Genomic DNA, 12,350 nt, shown 5'->3' with positions numbered 1-12,350 from the left:
GCCGGTGAGAACAAAACAGGCAAGAACAGCACAGCAAGGCAGCAAAGCCAAGCAAACTTGGGTAACTTCCCCCCCGCACCTGCTCCTCCTTGCCCCTCTCAGGACACCCCCAGGTGTGAGGAGCTCCCTCTCCTCTAGGTTCATCTCTTAGTCTGCACCCGCCCTCTTGCACCCTGGGGGTATGACTTCACATCTTCAAGGACAAACAAACAAACAAACAAACAAAATCCTTCTTGGGCCCTGCTTTCTTTCCAGAGTTCTCTCTCTCATTTCCCTCTTCCTCTCCTAAGCCAGACTTTCAAAAACGTTTTCCAAACTCACGGTTTCCACTCCATCACGTGACATACCCTCTTCAGATCAGTGATGCTCTCCTCTCCTTGCCTGTGATCCTCGCCTTACGGGGGCCTCTCGGTTGCCTCTGGGCGTTGGCGACAGTGTCCCCCAGCCTGAGAATGTCTCTGTCTTGATTTTGGTAAGAGCCAACTCTGCTGGTGAGCAGAATGGTTATCGTACCTACCTCCATGAATGCTTGTAATGGAAAGAATAACTTGGAAGCCGAAGTGGATGGAAGGGGAGGCCAGCTGGACCCCCTCCAGGGGTACCAAGGCTTCGCAGGCCAAATTTCCTGGGAATGAATTGGAATATGGTGCCAGTTTATTTAGAAACTCTGTGTAACACTTTACATAATTGGCAAAATGTAAATTGGTCTCTCTCTCACCCAAGTACAAAACGCCTTTGAGTGGAAGTTTAAAAAAAAAAAAAAAAAAAAAAAAAAGCCTTGCCAGCAATTGCCCAGTTGGGCTGCATACTTCTATGGCCTGCTCAGGCAGGAGCTGTCAGCCGAGACTCTGGAACCCCAGCGTATGCTGGTGTGGTGTTCTTGGTTAGTGATTCATTTGCTATTGCAACTTAAACCTTTGTTAGTCCTCCCAAGAAGTTGGTCTGATTCAGAAAATCACAAAAGACAACTGAAGGGAGTTTCAGAACCACAGATAAATGGGAAATGTCTTTTTTGGATGTCATTTGACCATGGGGGTAAATTATCAGGAGAACCCGGTTCTGAACATAATTTGTATTGAGAGAAAATAAATTTCTCGCCATCCCCCATTAAGTAAATGTTGCATAAGTATTTACAGAATCTTATTTTAAACTGTTACAAACTACGATCCTGCCAGCTCCCACCCAGCACCCCGTGAAGACAGATGAAAGCTGAGAGGACTCTGTGATGAGGTGGAAAAATCATGCCAAGAGGACGTGGAGGAGAAAGGGGACCAGCTCATTTCGCACTGGAGGGGCAGCTGTGATTGGCAGAAGGGCCAAGGAAAATCAGGTTTGTGGAAAATCGGCTTGAGAGTACTGTTTCTTAACCTTGATTGCACCCTGGGATCACCTGAGCAGACTTAAAAAAATACTCGTGGCCTGGGTCCCGTTGCCAGATCTGAATGTAATTGGTCCAGGGTGTGGGCTGAAGTGTGGGACCTTTTCCAAGCTCCCCGGCTGATTATATCGTGCAGCCAGATGGAGGGGTGCTGCGTGGGGGAACCATCCGGCTGCTGGGAGCAGGCCTCTTCCCAAAGAGGATCCCTGAATAGCAGTTCTCAGAGTGTGTTCCCCAGACCAACCCCAGACCCAGAGTGTGCTCCCCAGACCAACATCAGTGTCCCCTGGGAACTCGCTAGAAAATGCAGATTCGGGGTGCCTGGGTGGCTCAGTGGGTTAAAGCCTCGGCCTTCGGATCAGGTCATGATCCCAGGGTCCTGGGATCAAGCCCCGCATCAGGCTCCCTGCTCAGTAGGGAGCCTGCTTCCTCTTCTCTCTCTCTCTCTCTCTGTCTGCCTCTCTGCCTACTTCTGATCTTTGTCTGTCAAATAAATAAAATATTAAAAAAAAAAAAAAAAGAAAATGCAGTTTCTTGGGCTCTACTCCAGACCTACTGAATTGGAAGCTCTGGGGTGGGGAGGCCCAGCGATCTGTATCGTCAGCCCTTCCAGAGATTCTGATGTGCTGAAGTCTGAGAACCACAGATCCAAGGGGCCCTGAAGACACCGACCGTGTAATGGTGGCCAAGGGAATAAAGCCTGTTACCTTCAGAGCCGGGGGGAGGGGCAAAGGCAGCCACCAGGGTGGACCTTTGCTCAGGAGAGACTTCATGCCCAAGAGGAACATTTGAGGGAGACAGACATGGGATCCAGAAAGGTCACACTGAGGCCCAGAGTGATGCCGAACTCCTCCTCTTCCCAATCCCGGAAGCTGCCTGTGCCTCTTGGCCCCGAGTTCCTCCCACTCAGAGCAGCGTCCTCAGCTAAAGGGCCCATGAGGGATGCTATGCATTAAGGTATGTCGTCTCTCCCAGCTGCGGGCACTCTGGGGCTTGCTGCAGGGGCTTGGGAAACAGGACTGGGGTTTCCCCTTCCTGCGGAAAGAGCAGAGTCCCTGTCCCTGTCCCTGTCCCACAGGATATGCCTTCTGCGCTGGTTCCATGCCAAGTACGAGCCAGGGAGGGCCTCTTTGCTTTCTGGCTTGCTTTCACTTCTGCTTTCCTCTCTGACTCATGCCCAGCACAGTGGCTCCGAGACAGTTGTCTCTGCCTGGGAGGACACAGAGCCGGGGAAGGAAGGCCTTTATGGGGAGCCCCGGGAAGGCCGACGCTGCGGCAGGGGACAGGCATTGTCTGGCTTGCTTGATTTCATTCTGCTTAGCAAAGATTTCCAGTGTGCCTGCTCTGAGCCAGACTCCGGGCCAGCCCCTGTGGACCCAGACCTGGCCCTTAGGAAGCTCTCAGTCAGGTGGAAAGGATTTACGTGTGGAGGAGAAAAAGCCACAGTTCCATGTCTTCTGCTGGAGAGGTGCTTTATTTCGGGGATTCTTCAGGTGTAGGTCCAGACTGGGACATGTTTGATAGTAAAATCATGAGCCAGAACACTGGGCATGCACTGGGACTCTGCTGGGTCTCCAGGAAGCGTGGCTGTGCTAGCCAGACTATGAGGAACTTGCAGCTCGGTGGGTAGCATCAGCTCTGTGCAGCCTGGGCTACCCCCCACCTGGCCACAGAGTCCCTCTGTGGCTCCCCTGTATGTTCTGGGCTGTACCCTATTCAGCATCTGGGAGCAGCACCAAACCCACCCAGAGCACCATGGGACTCCTATGCAGGCCCACGAGAGACTCTGATGCTCAGGTATAATGTCCAGGCTTCTGCTTCGGGCACCATCTGGAGCTCTGTTTGGTCTTTCCACTCTGCAACATCGGTCAGGGTACAGGCCATCTCTGATCTTTACCTGTCTCCTCCATTCCGGGGTATTCTGATTTTATAGAGGTTTGTTGGCTTTGCAGGAGCCACTTGGAACTGTTTGAGACGCACATCTGTTCTCTTGAGGTCATAGTTTGGTGCCTCTGTTTCGTGACGATGTCCTCCTGAACGTGAATGCCCGTTCCCCGACTCAGTGTGCACAACCAGTGATGTGAGTGCCTACCGTGACTTCTCTAGCTCCCGTAAGCATTGCTCAGGTGCCGACTGTGCTCCCCGCACTGCATTAGGAGGCTCGTCTCTCTTCAGCCTGCCACTCAATCACTTGTGGTGTAGGTGATGCTAGACGGTTCCATGTAGGCCTCAAGTCCCACGGCTCAGCGATGGCCAGATGGTTTCTTCCCCGAGGGCAGGTCACAGAGACTGGCCTCAGGAAGGAACCCCGGGTGTCCAGGGACAGGATTAGGGTGAGGTGAGCAAGGCTGCTGGGCAATGGGTGGGGTCCGATCCTAGCTTCATTGAAAATTTTGATATTTTGTTCATGGATTGATTGATTGATTGATTTTTGCCATGAACTGTTTTTTTTGTTTATTATGAGAGAGAGAGGGAAGAGCAGGGAGAGAGAGTGAGAATCCTAGGCAGGCTTCACGCTTAGCACAGAGCCCAACTCGGGGCTTGATTTCATGACCCTGAGATCATGACCTGAGCTGAAAGCAGGGGTTCCATGCTTAACTGACTGAGTCACCCAGGCGCCCTCAGGTTGAAGTCCTCAGGTTGAAGAGTGACCTCAAGGCAAGGATGTGGTCTTCCTTAGCTTATGCAGCCTTTTGGAGAAGAAAAACACGCACATGGCTGTGGGCTTGTAAAATGCTAATAAAAGACTCTGGACCTGATTTGTCCTTGGTAAAGCCCTACTTGACCTATTGCCTTTAACTGCCTAACACCTCCATCTCAGCCAGTGGCCAGAATGCGTGTCATAATTAACATGTGTTGAGCACTTATCAGGCACCAAGTGAGATCTTTACATACATTCACCCTGTGAACCTCCATGACAAGCCTTTCAGGTGGAGATTACTATTATCTATTTACAAATGAGAGAATGCAGGTGCAGGGAGAATACGTAATCTTGGCAAGGTCATGTAGCTAGGCAGTGGCAGAGGTGTGATCCGGATGGGACAGGCAGGCTAGAGCCCACCGCTACCCGCGCCTGCTTCTGTCTGCTCCCATAGGAGGTGAGCCTTCCTTGGAGCCATTGAGCAGAACCTGAGAGTTTGCCTTATGATTGGGGGTGGGTTTGCACAACACCGAGCATGAGGGGGAAACTGTAAATTTCTCTCTTTGAATATGAGCTTAATTGTGTCCCCCTGCCCCCGTTTATATATTGAGGTCCTGACCCCCACTATTTCAGAATGTGACTGTATTTGGAGATCGTCTTTAAAGAGGCCATTAGCCTGGGTCCTAATCTTGTATGATGGGTGTGCTTGTAAGGAGAGGAAATTTGGAAACGGGCAGGTACAGAGAGAAGACCAGGTGAAGACCATCCACAGAGGAGACAGCCATCCACAAGCCAAGGACAGAGACTTCAGAAGCGACATCCTGTTGATGCCGTGATCTGGGACTTCCAGCCTCTAAAACTGAGCCAATGCATTTCTGTTTACGCCGCCCAGACTGTGGTGCTTTGTTCCAGTGGCCCCAGCAATCTCCTCCATCCTCCCAAGTGTGCGTTCAGGGTGAGATGCATGGACACCACCCACACTGCTTGGAAGGCACCACCTGGCTGAATCTTGGTAGCACATTTGAGCTGCTATTATGGCTCCTTTAGGGGGCAAAGGGAGGAAACAGTTATATGTAGTCACATTTCTACTTCTGGCTTGCAGATTCTCTGCCCCTGTCTACCACTATCACCGCCCCCAGCCCCCCACCTTTGCCTGGATTACTGTGCCGTTGCTTAGCTTGTCCCTCCTCCTCCCACACCCACTTCATCCAAAGCTTCTAGTCTAATCTTCTGATAACATAGTTCTGGTCATGTATGTCATGCTGCTGCTCTAAAACCTCCCATGGCTCCCTATTTCTTGAAGGAAAAACTTACCTCCTCCACTCGCCCTGATCTACTACTCATCAGCACTCAGCAGGACCACTCCTTCCTTTTCTATTCCCATCCCTGGAATCCAAAGGTAACTACCTGGTAGTCCCCACATGTGCCTCCTGCATCCCTGCCCCATACCTTTGCTCACCCTCTACCTCAAGTGTCCTACTTTCCTTTGCATATTTAAATCCTGTTGATTTCCCAAGCATAGCTCAAATTTCACCTCCTCCATGAGGCCTCTGTGTCTACCAGTCCCTGTCCACTCCTTTTCTCAAATCCCACCGCACCGTCTCTCCGTGAAGTTCTCCGTACCTTACAACACAGCTAGTTATGCATGTGCTCCATCCTAGTCCGCTCCCACATATTTGCACACCTGGGAATTTTCTGGAAGGGAGGCAGCAGGGTGGCTTAGGAAGGGAAAGATACATGGAGCAGGCAAACCCATGTGTTCACTCGGTTCCCAGTCACTTGTTAACCGAGAAGGAAAAGGGACTCTGACCTCTATAGTCTGAGTGGCCGGCACAGAGGAGTTCAGGAAATAATTAGTGAGCAAAGGGGCAACTCATCTCATCTCTTTGAGCCTTAGTTTCCTCAATGGTAAAATGGGGATGAAAATAAGGATGATGATAATACAAGCTTATGGGATCATATCCATGAGCCGTATTGTGTAGAGAAGAAATTTCTTTATAGTCTTTGAGTATTTTGCAGAAAACAGACGTGTCTCCGTCAAGCAAACCTTTCATTTCCTATAAAGCCCTAAAGCTCCTCTATGTTTTCTAGTTGTGCCAAAAACACGTACGTGATGGTCTCACTCTGCTAGGTGCCGTCTGTCACCATTCCCCCATTCAATTCTCCCAACAGGCTGAGGAGGGAGATACAACTATTATCCTCCATCTAGAGAAAACCAGAGCTCTGGCCTGAGCTGTGTCCGAGCATCGCCCAGGGCCAGGGAACTGGGCAGGACGGGAAGGAGGGGGAATGGGAAACGGAGCCTTGATGGGCTCGCCGGATGGACGGTATGTCCAGCTGTGGGATCAGATGGATCACCAGGATTTATGGGGGACCACGAATCCCCAGCTGGGCTGGATGCAGTCTTGCATCTTGGCCTTTGAGGGCCTGGCCGGTGACTGTGAGGATTTGGAATTTCTGGGCCTGAGCTGGCAGTGGTCTCCCTGAGCCAGGAGTGGGGTAGCTCTGATGAGTGGATAATTAGGATGCTTCTTTCAGCTGGAGATAAAGTCCAGAGCCGCACTCCAGCCATTATCCTGCCAACCCTAATAGAGCCAGATTGATGGATACAGCGCGGAGGGAATTTGGAACATTCTTGTGCACACTATATCACACTCAATAACCGCCCGTGCACAATGTGGGACTTTTATAAGCCATTACAAAATCCATTTTGAAACATCTCTGGGTGCGACAGCCAGCTGCAAAGCATCTGAGGTATCCCTGACATTTGGGCTTTGGTGGAGCCTGGGAGAGCGCGAGGACCGCCGAGCGAGCGTGCGCACGCGCAAGCCAAGAGAGCCCCATCGTAAGGGAAACAGATGCGGGCAGTGCGGACCGCTGTACGTCTTACACTGTATTTCGGCGAACGCACTAATCCTTCTTGTTAAACAAGAACAGAAACCCCCCCAAATGCTTTCCATATGTCCCATTGTCTTCCTAGCTCTTTAATTCTATCTCAAAAGCCCCCAACTTAGCAACCTTCATATTAATGCTAAACATATTACATCAGTTCTAACATTGATATGTTTAATATGAATACAATTAAAGTTGCTTCAACATAATCCTGGTAAGATAAACAGCATTGCTATTATTATAAACATCTCTGCAAGGTCTCTTGTAAAATATTATCAATACTAATAGAAGCACCCCCCACCATACACACACACACACACACACACACACACCCCGAACCCAGATACTTGGGCTAAACAATGCCACTGCCTCCCTACTCATAACAAATACATCCAGTGATTTAAACATCGGTGCATCCAATGTAAACACCATTATAGCTAATGTAAAACAGTCACCCGGCCCGGCAGATCTTCAACCAGAAAGTTACTGAAGAGAAAGAACAGTTTCCTCGGCAAGAATGCATTACAGCCTCCTGGTGACATTTGCAATAGATTACTTAAGCCCATAAAGAAATGAAAATTGCAGGCCCATTTTGAGCCAGAAATGATGAAATTGGAGAGCACAGGCTAAGTACAGTATGGCACAGGCCGGCTTCTGCCCCAGCTCCGCAGGCCCTGCATGGCCTGGAACACGTCCTCCTTGAGTCTTTGTGCATACGTGGCCCCAGGCACATCGCGTCTTCCCCATCCTGCTTCCGGGGCCATAGTCCCCACATGTGTTGCCATAAAGCTCAGAATTGGCCTTTTTAGAGCTCAAGTGCCCACGAGGGCTGGCGTTGGGAAGTATGAACGCACATGTGCCTTTTCCCCTGGAAAGGCCTTGCCTGGTCAGCGGCACAGCATGGCGGAGCCCTCATTTCTGTCTCAAACTGTAGAGCTAGCCTTTTTGAATTTCAGACAACTGGAAAAGCTGGGGCTTCAGGCAGGAGAACTAGATACTACCGCGGAGTCGAAGCAGGATTATACTGTGTTCATCGGCTTCTTCTCTCATCTAGTACCCCTAAAAGCAGCAGCTGGAGCCCTCCAGGACAAAGTGTGGCCATGCTCACAACAAGCCCCTGTTCGTTCTTGCCTGTTTGCCATTTTCTGTGCAAGGCCATGATTTACTGGCTCCCGAGCTCTTCTCTGCCCCTTTGCTCCTGTTTCCCATTTCTGGAATCGTCCTGGGTGTGGTTCTGATGATTCCATATTTACTCCTCCCCCCTTTTTCTAATCTGTCAAGCTCACTCCTACTAAGTACCCCAACTCATCAAGCTCTGGCTTTGGGGACCTGTGGAGGGTGATTTCCCCAAAGAGGCAGTTCCGACCCTCACCTAGTCACAGAAGGTCACAATGCTACGCTCTGAGCCAGTGGCCTGGCCAGTGATCTCCCTAGGAAATTTCCAAAGGGGTGTTCTGCCTCTGGGGCTGGGCTCTATGACTTCTACTATAATGTCGCCAGAATGATAAGGTTCCATCGTGATTCAAAGAAAAGAAAAGGAAGTAGCTCCATTAATTTTCCCCCAAATATTTCTATCACAATTAGTTAACCACCTCTCCCTGAAATCATTTTCATGAAAAATGTAGGTATTCTTTTCTACTGATGACGGAACTTGTCGGTTATCCAGGGATTCTCATTGTTTTGGTGTGACTGTGAGAACAAGCATCTGTGTGTGTCCTTCAGAACCATCGGGTGCTCAAGTAGTCATCTGGGCCTTACACTCAGTTCCGGGTTTCCAATCTCGGTTCTGTTGACATTTGGGGTCTGATTAAGTCTTCTTTGTTGGTGGCAGTGGGGCCCTTCCATGCATTGTAAGATACTTACATCTCATTAGATGCTATGAGCCCTTCCTGGTTGTGACATCCAAAAATGTCTCCAGACATGGGCAAATACCCCACAGGAGGCAAAGACAATCTCTTTCTCTCCCTCTGTCTCTGTCTCTGTCTCTGTCTCTCTCTCTCTCTCTCATACACACACACTTTGAGAACGCTGAGTCAGTTGGATGAATCAAGCCTCTGACAAATGAATAAAGAAACTCAGATGCAAAATTGTATTCTCCTACTTACCTCCTATGTAGTCTTAGGAAAGGAACTGAATCCACTAAGCCTCAGTTTCCTCATTTGTACAGTGGGATTGATGACATCCGTATACCAGCGATGTGGGAAGCCACCTCAGTCTTCTGTGTGGAAATCCACGATGCCGTGATTCTTATTTGCATCCTAAATCAAGCATCCCCTCCTTGAAGAAGCCAGTGGAGGCCCGGAGCATGGACAGGGTGTTCTCATTTCCCCAGAGTCTGGAGAGAGCGAGAGCTGGGATTCCATTCCAGCTAAACATCCTATTATTCATGCTGGGCAGCTCTTTCCTAATAAAACCCCAAACCATGTAAACACTAGTATAGTTTTCAATTTGTAGTCAGATTAGATGCCAGGAGTGTTTGGTTCCATTTTATTTTACTTTATTTTATTTTTTAAGTGAAATCTTTACAGTGGGTTTGAAAGAAAGCTATTTTCTGCCTCTCCAGAGAAGTGTAAGTTTTGGAAAGTGATTTTCCCTGGAATGTTTCAGCTTCAATCAGGGTGGATGGAAAAAAAAAAAAAAAAAAAAGCTGGCTAAGTCACATGATAGAATTTCTGGACCCAGATTCATCAACTCATTTAGGAAGTGCCCTATGGAGTGAAATATGCACAAAGAGGAGGCTTTGTGTCATTCTAAAAGCTGTTTTATGTCCTTGGAAAAGCAGGTGGGTGTTTATATTCCTCCTCTTTTGAGTGTTCTGTTTTAAGTTTCACACACTGCAAATGCTGTATCTCCAGCGTCACTCCAGGAAAAAATTCTTTCTGTTGGGGAGGGGGGCCAGTTCTCAACCCCGCACATCCTCATGTCAGTGAAGTACAGAAGTCACGGCATTGCTGTTCCTCTTGGTGCCTGTAGCAAAGAGCCCACATGCACTGGACATCTCCCATTGGACTCTGGGCCTCCAAGGATGAGTGGCTAAGCTTCCTACCCTGACAGGCTCACGGCCCGGCAGGGCTGGTGACAGGCCAGACCCAGAGGAAGCTGGAGCCTGGTTTTCCTCTTTCCCAGGACAAGGAATTAGGTCACAGGAGGCTTCTTGGAATGGAGAAGTAGTTCTCATTCCTGAAGCTCTGGGGACAGCTGACTTCTGAGCTCTACTGAGCACCCAGGGACTAGGGCACATAGACCCCTGTCACAGGGGAACCTGACACAAGTCTCCTTGAGTCTTGATAACACATTTATAAAATGGTGGAGAATCTGAAGGAAATGTTTTCACTGTCCAGGGAAAGGGGCTGACAGAGGAGAGAATAGGCCATTTCCTGCCCCAGGGCTGGTGTTCTGTAACAGGACCAAACACCCTGCTGGTGTTTGGTGAGTTCACACCCCATTGGTTCTCGGGCACTGGTAGTCCCTGGACATCTTGAGCACTATTCTGTGTTTGGACCAAAAGCCTCTTCTCATTCCGACTGGTTCCTGGGTCAGGTCCCAATCACCGTCACAACGCAGAGGGCTCCATCTTTGTCTCCAGTCAAGCCCTCGTGGTGAAGCAGCAGGCTAGTATATCCATCAACCTCCTGGAAATGTCTGCTGGGAAGCCCCCTCAGGCGCCTTCACCTCCATGGGGAAGCCTCTTCTGCCTGACCAGCGGACATGGAGGGTCTTCCCCTTCTCATCATCCTGGGCATGCCCCCTTCAGCCCGTCTGTCCTTTGCTTCCCCTGCTCACCGTCTCTCCACATGATTGTGAGTCCCTGGAAGACAGCTGCCACGTCAGACTTATTTCTGCCTCCTGGAGTCTTGGCCCAGCATATGCTCAGTGATTTCTTCAGAGGCACAGCATCTCCACGGATGGGGGCCCCGGAACGGAAACCGTAAGGATCTTCCACTTACAAATGAGTACATGCCAGCATATGAACTTAGGGACATTTGTAAAATTCAAGTTGCCACCTGTGAACAGTGATAGCTTTCAGCTGCTTTTCTGTGACAAGGAGGCTCTCAAAACATGGCCTGCGTTCCTTTATCCCACTCTTTTCCAGGGAAGCCCACAGTCGATGGCTTGCTACGGAGGTGGTGGGGCCAGAGCAAGACGGCTTCTCCGAGGTCACGCTCATTACCACTTAACCAGCTCTGTGCTTTCTTCCAGGACCTAGCAGAACCATCAGATGAAGGGCGTTAGTGGCCATCAGGCCCGTTAGGGAAGACTGGCCCCCTGGCCTTGATATGGCAACTGGGAAAAAAATGTTAAAGCCAGCAAGGAAGGAATCATTCCTAAAGTGAAAACACATTGCCCTGAGTTGAGAGGAACAGCCTGTCTTTGTCCCACAGGAGGGCAGGGAAAGTTGATTGATTTGCCAAGTTCCCAGGAGAACCAGTTGTGATGTGATAGTAAGTGGGCGTAATGAGCCTGCACTTCCTGCCAGTTGTGCCAGACCCAGAGTCAGAACACACTGGGTATGGGTGAGAGAAGAGGTCTTTCAAACCAGTCTCTGGCAGAACATCCAGAGAAATTATTTGGAGAGACTCAGTGGTTCCACTTAAGAATTTAACCCTGGGGTATCTGGGTGGCTCAGTTGGTTAAGTGTCTGCCTTTGGCTTGGGTCATGATCCCAGAGCCTTCAGATTGAGCCCCGCATTGGGCTCCCTGCTCAGTGGGGAGTCTGCTTCTCTCTCTCCTCCCCGCTCATGCTCTCTCTCTGTCTCTCTCTCTCTGTCTCAAAAAAGAACGAAAGAAAGAGAATTTAACTCTAACCAAGGATCAGTCTTTTGCAAAGCCAAGTTTTGGAGGAGGAGCGGGGCTCTCCTGGGTTGGCTCACCCTCAACTCCATGCCCCTCCATGCAGTTGCCAGGACAGCAATACCAGTGACAGCAATTCTTAGATGTGGGTGTGGAGAGAGGGTCTCTTTTTAGAATTAGGAGATTAGCAGAAAAGTTTTACTAGGGAGGCTGAATTAACACCATGAAATAAAAACTAATTATGTTCCTCTATAACAAGTATCTGCAGAGCATCTGCCAGGGGCCAAGAACTCTTCGAAGAGCTTTACAAAGATTGACTCCTTTAATTTTCAAAACATCTCTCTGAAAAACAATCTGAGGGGTTTGAAGTGGCGGGGGGGATGGGAGGTAGGGGTACCAGGTGGTGGGTATTATAGAGGCCATGGATTGCATGGAGCACTGGGTGTGGTGAAAAAATAATGAATACTGTTATGCTGAAAATAAATAAATTTAATTAAAACAAACAAACAAACAAAAAAACATCTCCATGAGATACGTATTATTATTACCACCCTTACAGATGAGAAAACTGAGGGACAAGAACTTTGAGCTCACCCCACTTGTAAGTGTCAGAGACAAGATTTGAACCCAGGAAAACTGCCCCAGCTT

The 12,350-nt window shown here is 49.4% G+C and overlaps 2 long non-coding RNA genes across 2 annotated transcripts in view; both read left to right on the top strand.

Annotated features, from left to right (window-relative positions):
* LOC116570205 overlaps positions 1 to 1,707 on the top strand; it is a 66,183-nt gene extending 64,476 nt beyond the window's left edge. Inside the window, exon 4 of the long non-coding RNA XR_004277322.1 lies at positions 1,176 to 1,707. This is a non-coding gene — a long non-coding RNA (uncharacterized LOC116570205). The remainder of the gene's footprint in view (positions 1 to 1,175) is intronic.
* A 281-nt stretch (positions 1,708 to 1,988) lies between these two features.
* Positions 1,989 to 9,340, top strand: LOC116570204. Its single transcript, XR_004277321.1, has 2 exons — positions 1,989 to 2,335; positions 9,079 to 9,340. It is a non-coding gene; the product is annotated as an uncharacterized LOC116570204 (long non-coding RNA).
* Positions 9,341 to 12,350: the final 3,010 nt, after the last annotated feature.

Source organism: Mustela erminea, chromosome 12, assembly GCF_009829155.1.
Source record: "Mustela erminea isolate mMusErm1 chromosome 12, mMusErm1.Pri, whole genome shotgun sequence".
Classification (NCBI taxonomy): Eukaryota; Metazoa; Chordata; class Mammalia; order Carnivora; family Mustelidae; genus Mustela; species Mustela erminea.
The sequence above is the reverse complement of the archived record's forward strand: the minus strand, read 5'-3'. Positions and strand labels throughout refer to the sequence as shown.